This window comes from Desmodus rotundus, chromosome 7 (assembly GCF_022682495.2).
Source record: "Desmodus rotundus isolate HL8 chromosome 7, HLdesRot8A.1, whole genome shotgun sequence".
Lineage (NCBI taxonomy): Eukaryota > Metazoa > Chordata > Mammalia > Chiroptera > Phyllostomidae > Desmodus > Desmodus rotundus.
The window spans coordinates 36,076,582-36,094,257 of NC_071393.1; the positions used below are offsets into that span (position 1 = coordinate 36,076,582).

The 17,676-nt window shown below is 44.0% G+C and overlaps 1 pseudogene; it reads right to left on the minus strand.

Annotated features, from left to right (window-relative positions):
* Positions 1–3,069: 3,069 nt before the first annotated feature.
* On the minus strand, positions 3,070–3,387 carry LOC128781352 (DNA-directed RNA polymerase III subunit RPC10 pseudogene; annotated as a pseudogene).
* Between the last annotated feature and the right edge of the window lie 14,289 nt (positions 3,388–17,676).

A 17,676-nucleotide genomic window follows, 5' to 3' on the forward strand; every position in this document is an offset into this window, starting at 1 on the left:
CTTCAGGGAAAAGGAATCTATCAGACGTGCTCCTCGGAGACGGGACAAGTCCACTTGCTTCCCCAAGTCTTCTGACACAGGTGCCAGTTTCAGTCCTGTCTGTTCCGACATGTGCTGCCCAGCATGCTCCGCTTGTCTCACAGCATGTCTCCCCAGGTACCTTGAGAGCCCTTCAGGGGGGAAACCTGGCTCATTGTCCTCCAGGCTACCCATGCTCACTCCCCCACCCACCCCCGCCCCCTACCCCACCCCCTGTGTTGAGAAAACTTGAACTGGAACACTTGAACTCTGGAGTGAATGCCTTAACCCTGGCTGGTGGAAGTGGGATACAGACAGTACAGTAGGCTAGAAACCAGGACGTCCCAGCCTGCCAAGTAGTGGCCATGTGGCTAGGATAAGTAGGTCAGCTGTTCTGCGCCTCCGCCTCCTCTTCCTCCAAGCATCGTCCTCAATCTCCTCTGTAACCTGCTGAGCCAACAGCTCTTTCTCACTGAGAACGCTCTGAGGATTTCCCCCTCCCCCGCTGTGCAGGTAGGCCTAACGAAGTAGGCTACATCATGGACAGGAAAGCCGCAAAGCCAGGAAGGGACTAACAGGTGGCTTCCAAATTTCCTGTTCTTTTTTTTTTAATTAAAATTATTTAAAAATTATGGTTGACAGACAATAATATATTAATTTCTAGTGCACAGCATAGTGATTAGACACTTATCTTACTTACAAAGTAACCATCCCAATAAGCCTAGCACACATCTGACACTGTGCATAGTTATGATGTTATTGACTATATTCCCTGTGTGCTACTTTCCATCCTGTAACCAGTTTTTAAAATATTTAAAAGATTTTATTTATTTATTTTTAGAGAGGGAAAGGGAGGGAGAAAGAGAGGGAGAGAAACATCCATGTGTGGTTGCCTCTCACTTGGCTCCGACTGCGGACCTGGCCCACAATCCAGGCATGTGCCCTGACTGAGAATCGAACCGGCGACCTTTTGGTTCACAGCCCACGCTCAGTCTATTGAGCTATACCAGTCAGGGCCCTGTAACCATTTTTATAACTGGCAATTTGTACTTCTTAATCCCTTCACTTTTTTCAACCATCTCCCCAACACTCCTCCCATCTGGCAACCAGCAACGTGTTCTCTGTGTCTATGAGATTGTGTCTGTGTTGTTTGCTCATTTGTTTTGTTCTCTAGATTCTGCATGTAAGCTACATCATTGGTATTTGTCTCTGTCTGACTTACTTCGCTTAGCATAATCCTCTCTAGGTCCATCCATGTAAGTCGCAAATGGTAAGATTTCATTCTTTTTTTATGGCTGAGTAACCATGCTCAGTTAATCTATGACAAAGGAGGCAAGAATACACCGTGGGCTAAAGACAGTCTCTTCAACAAATGGTGTTGGGAAAACTGGACAGATACATGCGAAAGAATGAAACTGGGCCAATTTCTTATACCATATACAACAGTAAACTCAAAATAGTTTAAAGACTTAAATGTAAGACCTGAAACCATAAAACTCCTTGAAGGAAACATAGGCAGTAAACTCTATGACATTGCTCTTAGCAATATCTTTTTGGATGTGTCTCTCTCAGGCAAGGGAAACAAAAGAAAAAAGTAAACAAATGGGAATACATCAAGCTCAAAAAGGTTCTACACAGCTAAGAAAACCATTAACAACCTACTGAATGGGAGAAGATATTCCCCAGTGATACATCCAATAAGGGGTTAATATTCAAAATATATCAGAAACTCATGCAACTTAATCTAAAAAAACCCGCAAATAATTCAATTAAAAAATGGGCAGAAGACCTGAACGGACATTTGTCCCCTACTCCTTTTCAAGTTTTCCCTGCCCGGTTTGACAACGGCACTTGCTACCCTTTGCCCCCTCCTGGTGATAAATGGAAATGCAACGGAAGAGGGCTTCCATCCTCACTCCATCCTAGGTCTACAATGATGCTCCTCAATGCCAGTCTCCAAGTTGGAAACTAGGAAAGGAGACAGATGGTGGAGGCTGAATGGGAAAGCCACTCCTGAGAAGAGGGAGCTGGGAGGGGAGATGGAGCGTCTGGGCCCACATACTCTGCCTGGCCCTGGTGCTGTATTCCTGTTGAGGCTGGCCATCCTCTTGAGCACACTTACCTACTCAAAGGTATCGCTCCAGCCATTCTGCCTCGCTCCTACATCATACATCTTTCCACTCTCTCCCCTGATTTATTCAATCTCTTTCTTGAAACTCTCTGCTCCTAGAACTTCCCTGTCTTGCTTTTCTTCTCACCTTATTCACTGATTGCTCCTTCTAGTCTCTTAAACTGGGTCCTTCTCTCCTCTCTAGGCTCTTCATGTTGGGGAGCCCTAAGCCTTCGTACTCAGAAATCTTTTCCTCTGGATCTACACCCACTCCCTTGACCCTCTCAGCTCTTTAAATACTGTGTGCTGACAACTCTCCAATTCAAATCTCCACCTTGGACTGTCCTTGAATTCTGCATTTCCAACTGCCTACTCAACATCTCCATTTGTCTCCGATCAAACTTAAAATTTCCATTTTACCCCTACCCACCATCACAGAAACAGAATGATACAAAAACAAATGAACTATTAGTCCTATAGCCTTCCTGATTTCAGGTTATGGCAACTCCCTTCTTCCAGCAGACCAGGCTAAAAATCTTGCACTTCTCCTTGATATTTTTCTTGCAAACCCCACATCACCAATCCTACTGGCTCTACCTTCAAAATATACTCAGAGCTTGATGAACTCTCTCCAACTCCACTGCTACCACCCTCGTCCAAGCCACTCCCATCACTCGCCTGCATGGTAACAGCCTCCCGATTGGTCTCTTTGCTCGCATCAGAGTTGTGAATAATCCCACACACAAAATCTCCCTGGACATCAATGAGTGCATCCACTGATTGGCAGGTGGGCTCTGTGTGCATTTCCCAACACACTGGCCCACAACCTTAATTAAAAAGGCTAGCTTTCCGCCCCAACTAAAAAGCCCCTTGGGACATGTAGGGCTTGCTCCCAGCAGGGAATCCACGCTGAGGAAGAACTCAGCTGGGCCAGCCTGGCTCTAGTCCCTCTCGTGGCGCTTACATTGAGCACTGCAGCGCTTGTGGAAGGTGGTCATTGGCGCAGTGGGTCTGACGCTGCGTGAAATAGGCCTGAGGAGGTTCACGTTTGGGACGTGGCTCTGCAGTAGAGGCAACGTTTTTCCAGGCAGCTGCTCTAAGCACATCGTCCACTTCTTTTGGCTTTGGATACTCCGGATTCGTCAACCTGAGGGTGATGTTGCCCAGGTAAAGGCAGTGTTGCAGGTGAAAGGGTGGTAGCACTGTCCTTTCTCCATGATAAGCCCATTCCCGCAGCAGCCGGGGCAGAAGAGCAGCATGGCAGATGACTGGGTTCTGCAGGCTCCTGCCAAAGCCAAGGCTTTAAATTGGCCCGTAGAGCCCTACATGACCTGGCCCCTCGCTATTCTTTCAATCCCGTCGCCTGCCACAGTCCCTCTTTCTTTCTTTATTCTACGCTCCTTTGTGGCCGTTCCTTGAATATACCAGACCCACTTTTCTCAGGATCTTTGTACTTGTTATTCCTCTGGACTGGGGCACTCTTTCCCCTGATATCCATATAGCTCAATCCTTTACTTTCTCCAGGTCTCTGTTCAAATTGTACCTCACCAGGGAGGCCTTCCCTAACCACCCCATATAAAGCAATACCCACCTACATCCCCATTGTTAGCCATCCCCAACTCCTTTACTCTGCTTGATTTTTCCACTTGGCACTTATTTGCTTTCTGTCAATATTATGTATTCATTGTTTATACATTTGCTTTCTATCTCCCTCCATAGAATATAAGTTCTATGAGAGTCAGGGCTTTCTTTTGTTTGCTGCTGTCCTCCTGCACCTAGAATAGTGCCTGGCACATAGTAGTAGGTGTTCAGTTACAGTTTGTCGAGTGGATGGATGGGCGAATGGGAGGACCGGCAGTTGAAAAGCACAGGATAACTATGGCTGTGGTGTTTTTTTCCAAGATCTGAGAGATCTGAGCATGTTCATGTGCCCATGGGAAGGTAGAAGGACAGAGGAAGAAGGTAAGTCCCCTGAGGGAGAAGGGGTTTGATGCTTGGCACAGAGAGATCTCTGAAGAGGCAGAAAGAGACAGGATTTGGGGCCTACTTGGGGACAGCCACATCTTCCTTGGCCTGGAGAGAAGGAGGTGATGATGGGGTAATGGGGATGAGATGGAAAACCAATGGCGGCCCTACAGAAGGCTTAATTTAATTTTATTTTTTTCCTGTAAAGTAAAAGTAAAAGGCAAGATAATCTTCTGAGAGCAAGGGAAGTGAGAGTGGGCAGCGTCTAAGAAAAGGGAGAAGATTTGGCTAGTGGCTATGAGGAATAGGAGAGATCGATCCTCCAGAACACTGAGCATGGTTGTAAGCAGTGATAAAGTTCACAGTTTGGAACAGCAGTACTGGCGTACCCTCTCCCCTTTCTGCTCTGGGGTTGCAAGCAAGATCGCAATAGGGCAGGGAGCTGCTGTGGGGAGGAGGGAATCCTGGCGTCCAGGTCCGGAGTCCATACCTTACCTAATGGCCCATCTCTCTTCAGCTGCTCTCCCTCCATGATTGAACCCACCTGACCCCAGCTTCTTCCCTAGGTCTCCTCATGACTGTAATTCAACCCAGCATGTCAGGATTGGTTCTGAGATGGAGTTTAGCGTGCAAGAGGTTGGTTAGGGATGCTCTTAGGCGTAATGCCAGGAGGAAAAAAAGGGAGGACATAGCACTGGGCAGAGGGAGAGGATGGGCCACAATACAGGCTCAACAAAGGTCCTGGCTAACCCCACGGGGGTTCTCTGAAGTTAGGGTGACCTCTTTAGAACTGTTCTGTGTCGGGGCCAGGATTGGCCTTTTATAGCCAAGTTCTGATCAATCATTGCATGTGGGTCTCCTGGGAAGGGGGAATAGCATGATGTAGTTTACTTTCTTTAGCAGAGGCAATTCCTGATGAAGACTTAAAAATGAGAGGAGTATTCCTGTGGTGCCCCAGCAGCTGCGGGAGTTAAGTCCTTCGGTCACAAAAGGGGGTCCCGACAGCCTACCATAGCATCCACCATAGTAATACACCTTTACTTAGCCCTTATTCTATGCCTGACCCAGGGTCTCCCTCAACCTCAATGTGGGGGAGGGGGCTCAGGAGCTCTAGGGACCTACTAAGCACCTGGGTACAGGAATTATACTCCTGCATAGAAGTAAGAGGCCTTGGGTTGTAATCCTAGGCCAGCTGCTGACTCACTCTGTGACTCATAGTAGGGGTTCTCTGTCTTCTCTCAGCCTCAGTTTCTCCATCTGCACATGAGGGTTGAGCTGAGGTCTTTGCCCAGTAGTTTATGGCTTTATGATGCCTAAAATCATGGACAGCAAGGAGTGAGGCCTACCTGTGCCTCATTCTTGAACCTCAAAGGCCCCACGCATTACCCCAGCCCTCTCAGTTTGAGATCTGTCAGGCTCAGGTCTTTATGGCCTGGGGTCACAGGTTGAATAATCAAAATACCAGTTCAAGGATAGATTTAGGGGAGAGTGAGCATCCCATGCTCCTTGCAGCTCCCCCAACCCTTCTTAGAATGGATTTTAGCTCTTCCCAGAAGCATTATGGTTTCTGCCCCTACAAAGAGACATCATTGACATATTATGGGCAAAATTCTTGGAGGTCATTCAGTTTATTACTGTTTTCTGGCATCATAGGCCACACAGAGATACCACTATCTCTTAAAGAGTTATAATTTCACATTAGCCTTTAGCAACTTCAGGGCTTTTGAGAGGCCAGAGGTCAAGCTCAAAGTAATTTGGAATTCTGCTTTTGCTTTGAGAATACTAAGAAATCCTTAAATTATCCCCACTCCATATTCCCACCCCTACCACCGGGTTTATATTTCTCAGGATAGTCCTGTGTTCACCTAACTCAGCTGCTTATTATAGGAATTGCTTCTGTAGGTAATTTATGCTTTTTTTTTCTCCCTAAGAGGAAACAGTCTTCACTTCTCAGCTCTATATTTTGCTCTCTGACTACTCATGACCAGAATGAAATCAGGAAGAATGTGGTGCCACCACCCACATTTCTGAACCGATAGGAAATGTAAAGAAGAAAATGAGCCCAACATAGTTGGGTGCGATCCTCGGCGCGATATCCCAGGGGAGGTAGAGGGTCCCTCAACTATTATCCTGTCCAGCCACTCCTGTTCTACAGATGGGGAAAGCTGGGGCGAAAGAGGATGAGAACCCAGCTTTTTCCTGAGTATGAGATCCTTCAGGAGAGAAGGAAGGCTTTTAGAACAAAGTCTTACATTTGAAATGACAGAATATAAATGACTTTTAAAACAATCAATACATAACAGAAATTTAAAAATAAGATGAAGTCCCTGGCCAGCTGGCTCATTAGGTTGGGGCATCATCCCGTACGCCAAAAGGTTGCAAGTTCAATTTCCAGCCAGGGCACATTACCTAGGTTGTGGGTTCAATTCCCAGTTGGGGCAGGTATGGGAGGCAACTGATAGATTTTTCTCATATCAGTGTAACTCTCTCTCTCTTTTTCTTTCTTTCTTTTTCTCTTTCTTTCCTTCTCTGTCTCTCTCTGTCTCTTTGTCTCTCTCTCCCTCTCCCCTGTCTTCCTCTCTCTCTAAAATCAATTTTTAAAAATGTCCCAGGGTGAGGATAAAAAAATAAGATGAAGAACCTTTAGCAGACCAGAAATACTGGGGAATTTCTAAAGATGGAAAGCAGATGGGGGTGTCTCATTTCTATCTTGATGCTAAATTAAGTGGAGTACAGATACCCTTCCCTAAACTCAACCTTGGAGACACTGTGTACATGAGAGAGGGGTGATCTTTCCCAGAACCTAATCCCTGAAGAAACCAGACGCCAGGCAGTTCCCAGTATGGGTGGATACCGCAGTGTCGAGATGGAGAGAGTTGGATATTAAGAGTGAATGAGAACCTGTGGGAAGAGTCTCACCTCGTCTGTGGATTTGTCCCTCCTCCACAATCCTCCACTTGTATAGTAGCCTGCCCTATCACCTCTGTGGGCAGAACATAGCATCACAGCAGCTAGAAATGGGAAGGTAACCTCAAGGCCCTTCTGGAGGCAGCTGAGAGTGAAATAGGTTCAACAAACAAAGGCTGGCAGGCAGCCACTGGGCAGTCTCTCCTTCCCTTCCACACTTTGGCGGGGGTAAGTGACCACAAAGAGCAAGGCGGCTCTTAGAAAAGAGGAATGACTTGGGCAAAGCTCAGAGGTGTCCTCTGGAAGGCAGAGCTCTCTGGTTTATCTGTGCACAGTAACAGACAGACAAGAGGTGCTTGGAGGCTCTACCCCCTGAGGCTCTGCCCCCCTAACTCTACCAAAAGGAGCCAAAGCTGAAATCCGGTCTTTAATCTCACTCCTCCTCCCAAAGTACACACTGTCGGCCAAGAGGACTGACATTTCTAAGGGAACATGAGTTCAGAGACAAAGACAACTACCAAAGGAATGACCGTAGCAGACGAAGTAGAATGAATAGATTGGGCAGAAGATTTACAATAAGAATAATACATATCGTCCAGGCATAGGAAGGACACTAAATATGAAGCAAGAAGAGCAATACAGAAAATATCTATAAATGTTAAGAATGACAAGCATCATCACTGGTTATTGAAAAAAACTCAGCAGATGGGGTAAGGAGCAGAACGTATTCAGCCAAAGAACAGAAGCGAGAGTTGGAAAATCAGTAAGAACAAAACCCAACATAAATAATATCAAGAAGACTATAGATATGGACAATATAAAGAAAAGATCAGAGATATGGATGACAAAAGAAAAAAAAATAGAAGTGCCTGTATCTGTTTAGCCAGGGCCTCCAAACAAGAAACAGAAGATAAAACATTTTAAGATACAATGTCCAGTTATTTCCTATAATTAAAGAAGTGGGAACTTAGATTGAAAAGAGCCCATGAAGCATGGCTGGTTTTCTGCTTACGTGGCAAAGAAGGCTGGGAGTGGGGTGGGGAGGGTGCAGAATAACAGAGTGAAATTTCCCACAGGCTCACAGTGCTTAGGAGACAAAGTTCTGCTACAGGAAGAGGGGTTTGTGCCAAACACACAGCTGGTCCCCTTCTTGTGACATCTGCACATTTCGAAGCTATGTTGACTGGGAAGTTTAAGATCTAAGCGCACACCTCTGACAGGTATACATGAATCTTCCACAGTGTCTCATGGCGAAGGAGGTAGAGACTTGACTAGGTCTCAATCAAACAAGAGGGACACTGAGGCTGACGACCCAACTCCGTCCAGTTCATTTTCCACCTATATTGTTGTGATCGACCCCTCATCTGCCGAACAAAGAAAGGGTAGAATCTCTCCGGGAAAGAATATCATCATCTTCAGTCTCTGGCCGTTTACATACAATCTTCACTGTACAACACAGAATTATAAAAGACATGGGAAGAGGCAGAAGAATGTCACACATTTTTTAGGAGAAAAAAAGGATAAAAGAAGAAGACCCCACAGGTGACCCAGATATTGCAGTGAACAAAAAAGAGGCATTTTAAATAACTATTACAAATATATTAAAGAGAAAACTGGAAAATATGACAAAATGGTTAAAAAGAACTTCAACAGAGAATTGTAATCTAGGAAATTGTCAAATGGACTTTCTGGAACTGCAAAATGCAATATCTGAAATTATAAATTTATTGGATAGATTTAACAGTAACAGACAGGATTAGTGAGCTCAAAGGCAAATACATGTAAATTATCCAAACTGAACCCCACAGAGAAAAAAAATGAAAAGAACTGAGTACAAGAGACACGTGGGACATAATCCCAAATTCAATTATGTTTGCAACTGGAATCCCACAAGAGAGGAGAGAGAGAATGACAAAGAAGAAGAATTGGAAGAGAGAATGACCAAGAACTTTCCAAAAATTATGAAAGGTATCCATATACAGATTTAAGATGCTCAGTGAAACTGAAGCAGAATAAACACAAAGAAAACCATTCAAGCACCTACTAGTCAAATAGCTAAGTAGCTACTAGTCAAAACTAAGTAGTAAACCTTAAAAACAACCAGAGAATAAGGACACATTTTTTTTCAAAGTCATATCAAAACTATGGAAACTGGAAGGAAACTAAATGGCACTTTTAAGCTGCTGAGAGAAGACACCTGCAAACGCATAATTCTATCTCCAGCAAAAATACTCTTCGACATATGAAGGCAATGTAAAGATATCTTCAGACACACAAAGAGAGCGCGCGAGCGAGAGAGAGAGAGAGAGAGAGAGATGCCTCTTCTTTATCCACTTCTCTATCAAAGAACACTTTGCTTCTCTCCATGTCTAGGCCACCATGAATAAAGCGGCAATGAACATAGAGGTGCATATATCTTTGCAAATAAATGTTTTCGAGTTTTTCAGGTAGATACCAAGAAGAGGGATTGCTGGGTCATATAGTAACTCTATTCTTAATACAGTCAAATGATTTTTGATAAAAAGGAATTCCATGGGCAAAGGAAAATGTTCTCAAGAAATGTTGGTGGAACAATTGAATACCCATCTGGGAAATGAAGGACATCAATGCCTACCTTCCACTGGACACTAAAACCAACTAAGGTGGATCATGGACCTAAAATAAGGCAACTACTAGAACTGCTAGGAGAACATCATTGTGACCTGTGGGTAAGCAAAGGTTCCTTATGGAGGATCCAAAAACCATACAAGAGACTTCATCACAATTTAAAAACTTCTATTCATCAGAAAGTACTATCGAGAAATAAATAAGCAAACTACGGACTGAGAAAAAATATTCACAACACATATATCTGATGAAGGGCTCGTATCACAACATAAAAAAGAAGTCTTGAAACTCAATAATAAAAGTAAAAACAATGCAGCTTTTTTTTTAATACCCCGGGGCTACAAGGTGGTGGCGGAGTAGGAGGATATACAGCACACCTCCTCTCACAACCAAATTGAAAATAAAACCAGAGAAGATTAGACACCAGAAATAAACCAAAGACTCCTCAAAAAAAGAGACTTTTAACCAAGGACAGGTAAAAAACCCAGCACCACCAGTAGGAAGGATGAATGAAGCGGGCAGAGGTGGCAGGGCTGAGGCAGCTTCCTCTTGAAAGAAGACAAGCCAAGCACGGACTGCCAGGATCAGCGGACCCTGTAGTGCCCAACAGGGAAAGGCTGTGGGGTTGGTCTCTGTCAGGCAGAGACGAGGCTCCCTGGAGACAATGTCACTATTTTTTTCCCTCTTAATTCTTTTTTTTACTTTTTTTTTTTTTTTTTACTGATGTTCGAATACAGTTGTCTCCATTTTCCCAACATCGCTTTCCCCCACCCTGCCCAAGCCCATGACCCATCCTCAATCCCACCCCCCTTGGCTCTGCCCCATGGGTCCCTCATTCATGTTCATTTACGTCCCTTTCCCTTCTTTCCCATGTTATTTCCCTCTCCCCTCCCCTCTGGTTACTGTCAGTCTGTTGTCGATTTCAACATCTCTGGCTATATTTTGTTTGCCAGTTTGTTTTGTTAGGTTCCACTTATAGGTGAGATCATGTGGTATTTGTCTTTCACGGCCTGGCTTACTTCACTTAGCATAATGCTCTCTAGTTCCATCCATGCTGTTGCGAAGGGTAGGAGCTCCTTCTTTCTCTCTGCTGTGTAGTATTCCATTGTGTAAATGTACTGTAGTTTATTGATCCACTCATTTACTGATGGGCACTTAGGCTGCTTCTAGTACTTGGCTATTGTAAATTGTGCTGCTGTGAACATTGGGGTGCATAGGTTCTTTTGAATTAGTGTTTCAGGGTTCTTAGGGTATAAACACAGCAGTGAAATTGTTGGGTCAAATGGCAGTTCCATTTTTAGTTTCTTGAAGAAATTCCATACTGTTTTCCACAGTGGCTGCACCAGTCTGCATTCCCACCAACAGTGCACTAGACTTCCCTTTTCTCCACATCCTCTCCAACACTTATTGTTTGTTGATTTGTTTATGATGGCCATTCTGACCAGTGTGAGGTTGTATCTCATTGTGGTTTTAATTTGCATCTCTCTAATGGCTAGTGATGCTGAGCATCCTTTCATATGTCTCTGGACCCTCTGAATGTCCTCCTTGGAGAAGTGTCTGTTCAGGTCCTTTGCCCATTTTTTAATTGGATTGTTTGTCTTCCTGGTGTGGAGTTGTGTGAATTCTTTATATATTTTGGAGATCAAACCCTTGTCCAAGATTTCACTGGCAAATATATTTTCCCATACAGTTGGTTCCCTTTCATTTTGGTAATTTTTCTTCAGCCATGCAGAAGCTTCTTATTTTGATGAAGTCCTATTTGTTTATTCTTTCTTCTATGTCCCTTGCTCTAGGGGACATATCAGTGAAAATATTGCTGTGTGCAATATCTGAGATTTTCCTGCCTATATTCTCCTCTAGGAATTTTATGGTATCGTGATTTATGTTCAAGTCTTTTATCCATCTTGAGTTTATTTTTGCGTATGGTGTAAGCTGGTGGTCAAGTTTCATGTTTTTACATGTAGCTGTCCAGATCTCCCAACACCATTTGTTGAAGAGGCTATTTTTATTCCATTTTATGCTTCTGCCTCCTTTGTTGAGTATTAATTGACCATAGAGACTTGGGTTTATTTCTGGGCTCTCTATTCTGTTCCATTGATCTATGTGTCTGTTCTTATGCCAGTACCAGACTGCTTTGAATACTGTGGCCTTGTAATATAGTTTGATGTCAGGTATGGTGATCCCTCCTACTTTGTTCTTCTTTCTCAAAATTGCTGCAGCTATTCAGGGTCATTTATGGTTCCATATAAATTTTTGAAGTGTTTGTTCTATACCTGTGAAATATGTCTTTGGTATTTTAATAAGGATTGCATTGAATCTATGAATTGCTTTAGGTAGTATAGACATTTTGATGATGTTAATTCTTCCAATCCATGAGCATGGCACATGCTTCCATTTGTTTGTGTCTTCCTTCATTTCTTTCTTCAGTGTTGTGTAGTTTTCTGAGTACAGGTCTTTTACCTCCTTGGTTAGGTTTATTCTGAGGTATTTTATTTTTCTTGTTGCTAGAGCAAATGGGATTTTTTCCCTCATTTCATTTCTGTCATTGTGGGTGTACCAAAATGCCTTTGATTTCTGAATATTGACTTTGTATCCCGCTGTTTTGCCACATTCACTATTAGATCGAGTAGTTTTTTGGTGGAGTCTGTAGGGTTTTCCATGTACACGATCATGTCATCTGCAAACAATGACAGTTTTACTTCCTCCTTTCCAATTTGGATGCCTTTTATTTCTTCTTCTTGTCTGATTGCTGTGGCTAGGACACTCAATACTATGTTGAATAGAAGTGGTGAAAGCAGACATCCTTGTCTTGTTCCTGATCTTAGTGAGAAAGTTTTTAGTTTTTGTCCATTGAGTATGATTTTGGCTGTAGGTCTCTCATATGTGGCCTTTATTATGTTGAGGAATGCTCCCTCTATTCCCACTTTGCTGACTGTTTTTATCATATGAGGGTGCTGTACCTTATCAAATGCTTCTCTGAATCTATTGATATAATCATGTGGTTTTTGTCTTTGCTGTTGTTTATGTGATATACTATGTTTATTGATTTGTGAATATTTTACCATCCTTGCATCCCTGGGGTGAATCCCACTTGATCATGGTGTATGATCTTTTTAATGTATTGCTGGATCCGGTTTGCCAATATTTTGTTGAGGATTTTAATGGCTATGTCTATCAGTGATATTGGCCTGTAGTTTTCTTTCTTTGTTATGTCCTTATTTGGTTTTGAGACTAGGATGATGCTGGCTTCATAAAAAGAGTTTGGGAGTCTTCCATCTTCTTGGATTTTTTGGAGAAGTCTGGGAAGGATAGGGGTTAGCTCTTCCTTACATGTTTTGTAAATTCTCCTGTGAAACTGTCTGGTCCAGGGCCTTTGTCTGCTGGGAGCTTTTTGATTACTGCTTTGATTTCATCAGCTGTTATTGGTCTGTTCAGGTTTTCTGCTAGTTCTTCATTCAGTTTTGGAAGATTCTATTTTTCTAGAAATTTGTCCGTTTCACCTAGGTTTTCAAATTTCTTGGCATACAGTTCTTCCTAGTAATTTCTTACAATCCTTTGTATTTATGTGGTGTCAGTTGTAATTTCTTCTTTTTTGATTGTGTTTATTTGGGACCTCTCTCTTTTTTTCTTGATGAGTCTGCTTAAAGGCTTGTCAATTTTGTTTATCTTTTCAAAGAACAAGCTCCTGGATTTATTGATCCTTAGAATTATTTCTTTAATCTCTATGTTGTTTAATTCTGCTCTGATCTTGGTTATTTCCTTCCTTCTACTTGTTCTGGGCTGTCTTTGTTGTTGTTGCTCTAGTTCTTATAGATGTAGGGTTAGGTTGTTTATTTGAAATGTTTCTATCTTTTTAGGTAGGACTGTATTGCTACGAACTTCCCTCTCAGGACTGCCTTTGCTGTGTCCCATAAGTTTGAACTGTTGTGAGTTCATTTTCATTTGTCTCCAGAAATTTTTTGATTTCTTCCTTGATCTCATTCTTGACCCATTGCTTAATAGCATGCTATTCAATCTCTATGAGTTTGAGTGTTTTTGAGTTTTTTGACCCTTGACACTTGCAGTTCCACCTGCCTGAAACCGAACTCCTCTGCCCATGCCTGCCCCACTTTTTTCTGGTTAACTCTTAAGCCTCCTTTAAAGCACAGCTTCACTGTTCCTTCCTCCAGCAGACTTTCTCGTGACCACTTCAATCCAGACTCAGGTTTCCCTATAATGCCCTTTCTTAGTATCTGGTATGTCTTCTTTTAGCACAGAGCAAAATTATAATTAAGTAAGGAGTCGCATCATTGTTGCTCAATGTCTATGTTCCCTCTACAATATAAGGTGTTCACCATGGTACACCCTTGCACAGATTAGGCACTCCAAGTTTGTTGGGTGAATGAGGAATGAATGAATGGTCAAGGCATAGAGATGCCTTCCCAGAACAAGTAGAATTAGAGCTGGGCCTTGAGGCAGGCCTGGACCCCATCATCAGAGTGGTAGAGTGGAAGGAGCACTGGACTGAGAGTTGGGAATCTCAGTTCTGGGTCCAGCTGTGTGACTCATCTATTCACTCAAGACATATTCACTAAATACCCACCAGGCACTGTGTTAGGTACTGGAGATACAGTAGTGAACAAATTGGTCATGGTTTCCTCCTCCTGGAGGAGTTGGAGAGGGCGGGGGGGGGGGGGAAAGATTACTTTGGGAGGTCAGAAGATAGCAGCAATCAAGATGGACAGGGTGGTGCATCTGGATGAAAAGAACTTCAGAGGAGCAGAGATTTTGCAGGATGTAGAAAGGAAACCATTAGGGGGTTCAAAGTCAACTCCACCAACATTACTACCATTTTCACTGACATCCTTCCTGTGGAGGAATGGAACACAGCAAACAAAACCACTGGCAGTTGTTTAATTTGGAATGCCTTGTTACAGGACTTGCCACCAGGAGGTGCTGTCAGCACTGGAAAAACTGGAAAGCCACCTTCCAAGCAGTCCCTGGAGGCAGGGAAAGTTTGTCTCACCTTGCGCTCCGAGGACACCTAGGGGTATTGTGAGATATTGCAAGGAGCTCAGCATCTTGCACAGTTGGCTGCATTTAACTAACTGTAGAGAGATTTTTAAATGTATGCAAATCTTAAAAAAAGAAAAAAGCCAAATTCCTAAATTTATTTTTAAAAGTTACCGCATTATTGAGAGGTTTTAGTTATCATATATTTTCTCAACAAAAGTACAGCTACTATCTATCACATAGGATTTGATGATAGGGATGATACTTTCTCCAGGGCAAAAGTATTCCTCATAACTGCAGGTTTTGAGAGTTGATTGGTAACACTGTACTTAAGTTTCTTCCAGAATCACTTTTTGTAAGAAAAATGGCATAGTTATGGAGAACGGAGAGCTGGAGTCAGCATTGTAGCAGCGGTAGTTACAACAGAATTCATTTTCATTATTGTCATCATTTGGATATTTACTGTGCACCAGAAACTGGTCTAAACGGTGTACATAAGTGTACTAATTTATTCCCTTCATAATCTTATGATATAGGTGCTATCATTAGCACCATTTGACAGAAAAATAGGGTCCAGAGGGGTTAGGTCATTTGCCCAAGGCCACATAGTTTAGCAGATGGTGATGGTAGAGGCAGTGGGGTGAACCTGAATTCATCTTCCCCCTACTCAGAATAGTCCAGGCTATCCAGCAGGAGAAAACACCTCTGAATAACAGTAGCTTAACTCAGCAGACATTACCAGTTCTATGCAGGCTGGCAGAGGCCTGGGCTTATCCTGTTAACTCAGGGACCCAGGCTGACATGTTTCATTTTGACAGACACTTTCACCATCATTATCACTGATTACCAGGCAGGCGAGAGTTTGCTCCAATGTCTGCAACTGAAATGAAATGTGGCTGCTTGAAGATGATACATACCATTTTTCACATTTCACATTGGCCAGAACAAGTAACACGCCATTCCCAATTTTAAGGTAGAAATGTACCCCTGCCATGAGCTTAGAAGGAGGCAAACCAAACCGTTTGGTATTAATGATTACCACAAACACGCAGACTCTGGGCAGGTCATGCCTCACTTAGCCTCAGTTTCCCTACCTACACCATGAGCGTAATCATTTTGTAAGGGTTCCTTGTCCTAAGGATCAAATAGCGATGCTAGTTACTGTTATGAGGCAGAATGGTTGCATCCAACCGAAAAGTTTCCATCAACTGAAAATATTAGTCCCATCACAGGGTGGCTCTGCAGCCCTCCATACAGAGCTGTCTGCGGATTAACCTTTATTGCTCACACATCCGAGGGCATGAAGGAGATGATTTTAACTTAAATCAACAATATGCCATTGTCATAGTCCTGGTGCTGGCTAGAAAGCTCGGTCTGGAGCCACCAGCTGTCCAAGTTCATGTTGAAAGCGTGTGCCACCTTTAACTTGAGCATGTAAGGGGCATGGTGAGTGTCCTCCCTCTAGACTCTTGGAGCTCTCAGATCAACAGGGCTGCTTATGTGGCTCCTCATGGTTTCACCCCACAGACTCTGCCCAGAGTGTCTGCTGATAGGCTATGCCACAGAAACTCCTTTACCAACCAGGGCAAGCCAGCGCTGAAGGGAGGACAAAAAATACCCTTAAAAAGAGCGCTTCCTAGAGTTCCATGCGAACCGTGACAGCATTGCCAGATGATTTGCTGACTCTTTCCCCGTGTGTTGTTTTTTAGGTAATTCATCCTCTTCCTTGCCCCTCTGATAGACTACCAGGGGTGTCCAACTCACTTTCACCGGGGGCACGTCAGCTGCGCAGTTGCCTTCAAAGGGCCGAACACAATTTTAGGACTGTATAAATGTAACTACTCCTTAACAGTTAAGCAAGAGCTTGGTGCTGCCACTGGATAGAAACAAGGTGCCAGGCTGGGTAAAATAAGGTGATGGGCTGGGTTTGGTCCGCGGGCCTTGTGTTTGCCTCCTGTGGACCAGGCTGTACGCTTTGTAGAGTGGGGCAACCATGCTTTCAAAACTGGGTTGTACAGCAGGTGTCAGCGGGTGTTAAAACCTTGCACTCAGCAGATGATGCTCAACAGATGTTTGCTGCATGACAATGCTTCTGAAGATTCTTCCAATAAATTAATATATGGTGACTTTCTTGTTGAATTTAGTGTCTAATTGGCAATTAGGCTAAACTTTAGGCCCTGAGGTTTTATGAAGCTAAAGGAAGGCCACAAATGGGGAGGGGCAATAGAAGGGCCTGGAAAGGAGGACATTCCAGGCAGAGGGAGCAGACGTACAGGCAGAAAAGCTCAGAGAAATATGGAGCATGGGGAGTGTATCAGGTAGCCTGGAAAGTTAAAACTGTAGGTTAGAAAGGTTCAGCTAGATGCCAAAAGAGGTCTAAAGTCAAAGTACCAGAGGGAGAAACAGCAGGGCTTCCCTGGAAACAATGAAAAAATGGCACAAAAGCGGCAGTGATGCCCTAGCTGGTGTGGGTCAGTGGACTGAGTGCTGGCCTGTGAACCAAAGGGTCGCTTGTTGGATTGTCAGTCAGGGCACATGCCTGGGTTGCCCACCAGGTCCCCAGCAGGGGGTGTGGGAGAGGCAGTGGATGGATGTATCTCTCACTCATCCATGTTTCTCTCCCTCTTTTTCTCCTTTCCTTCCCCATTCTCTAAAAATAAATAAATTTTTTAAAAAAGAGGCAGTGATGCGTCAAGTTCCGCAGACAAGAGCTCCCATGACTGCAAGGCAGGATGGGTGGAGAATATACATTAAGCTCCTAAAGCTTCCTCCTACTTAAGGGCCCCTCCCTGTCTCAACTAGGGATTAGCGACCGGGACACACACTTCTCAGTTTCCTAACGCCAAAAGCGCGCAGGAACTCAGCCTCACTTGTCACGTGCCCAGAAGAGCCCGTAGCACGTGACCTACCTCGAGCTTGGCCAATCAGCCTCTGCAGGGGCGGGGACGCCAAGCCCGAGGGGCGGGAGCAGCAGTGGAGGCCGCTTCTTCTCGCGAGTTTTGCCGCCATCGCTCCTCAGCCGCCCCACGGCTTGGCGTGAGGGTCTCGCGAGGCTTGGGCTCTGCGGCGGTAGGAGG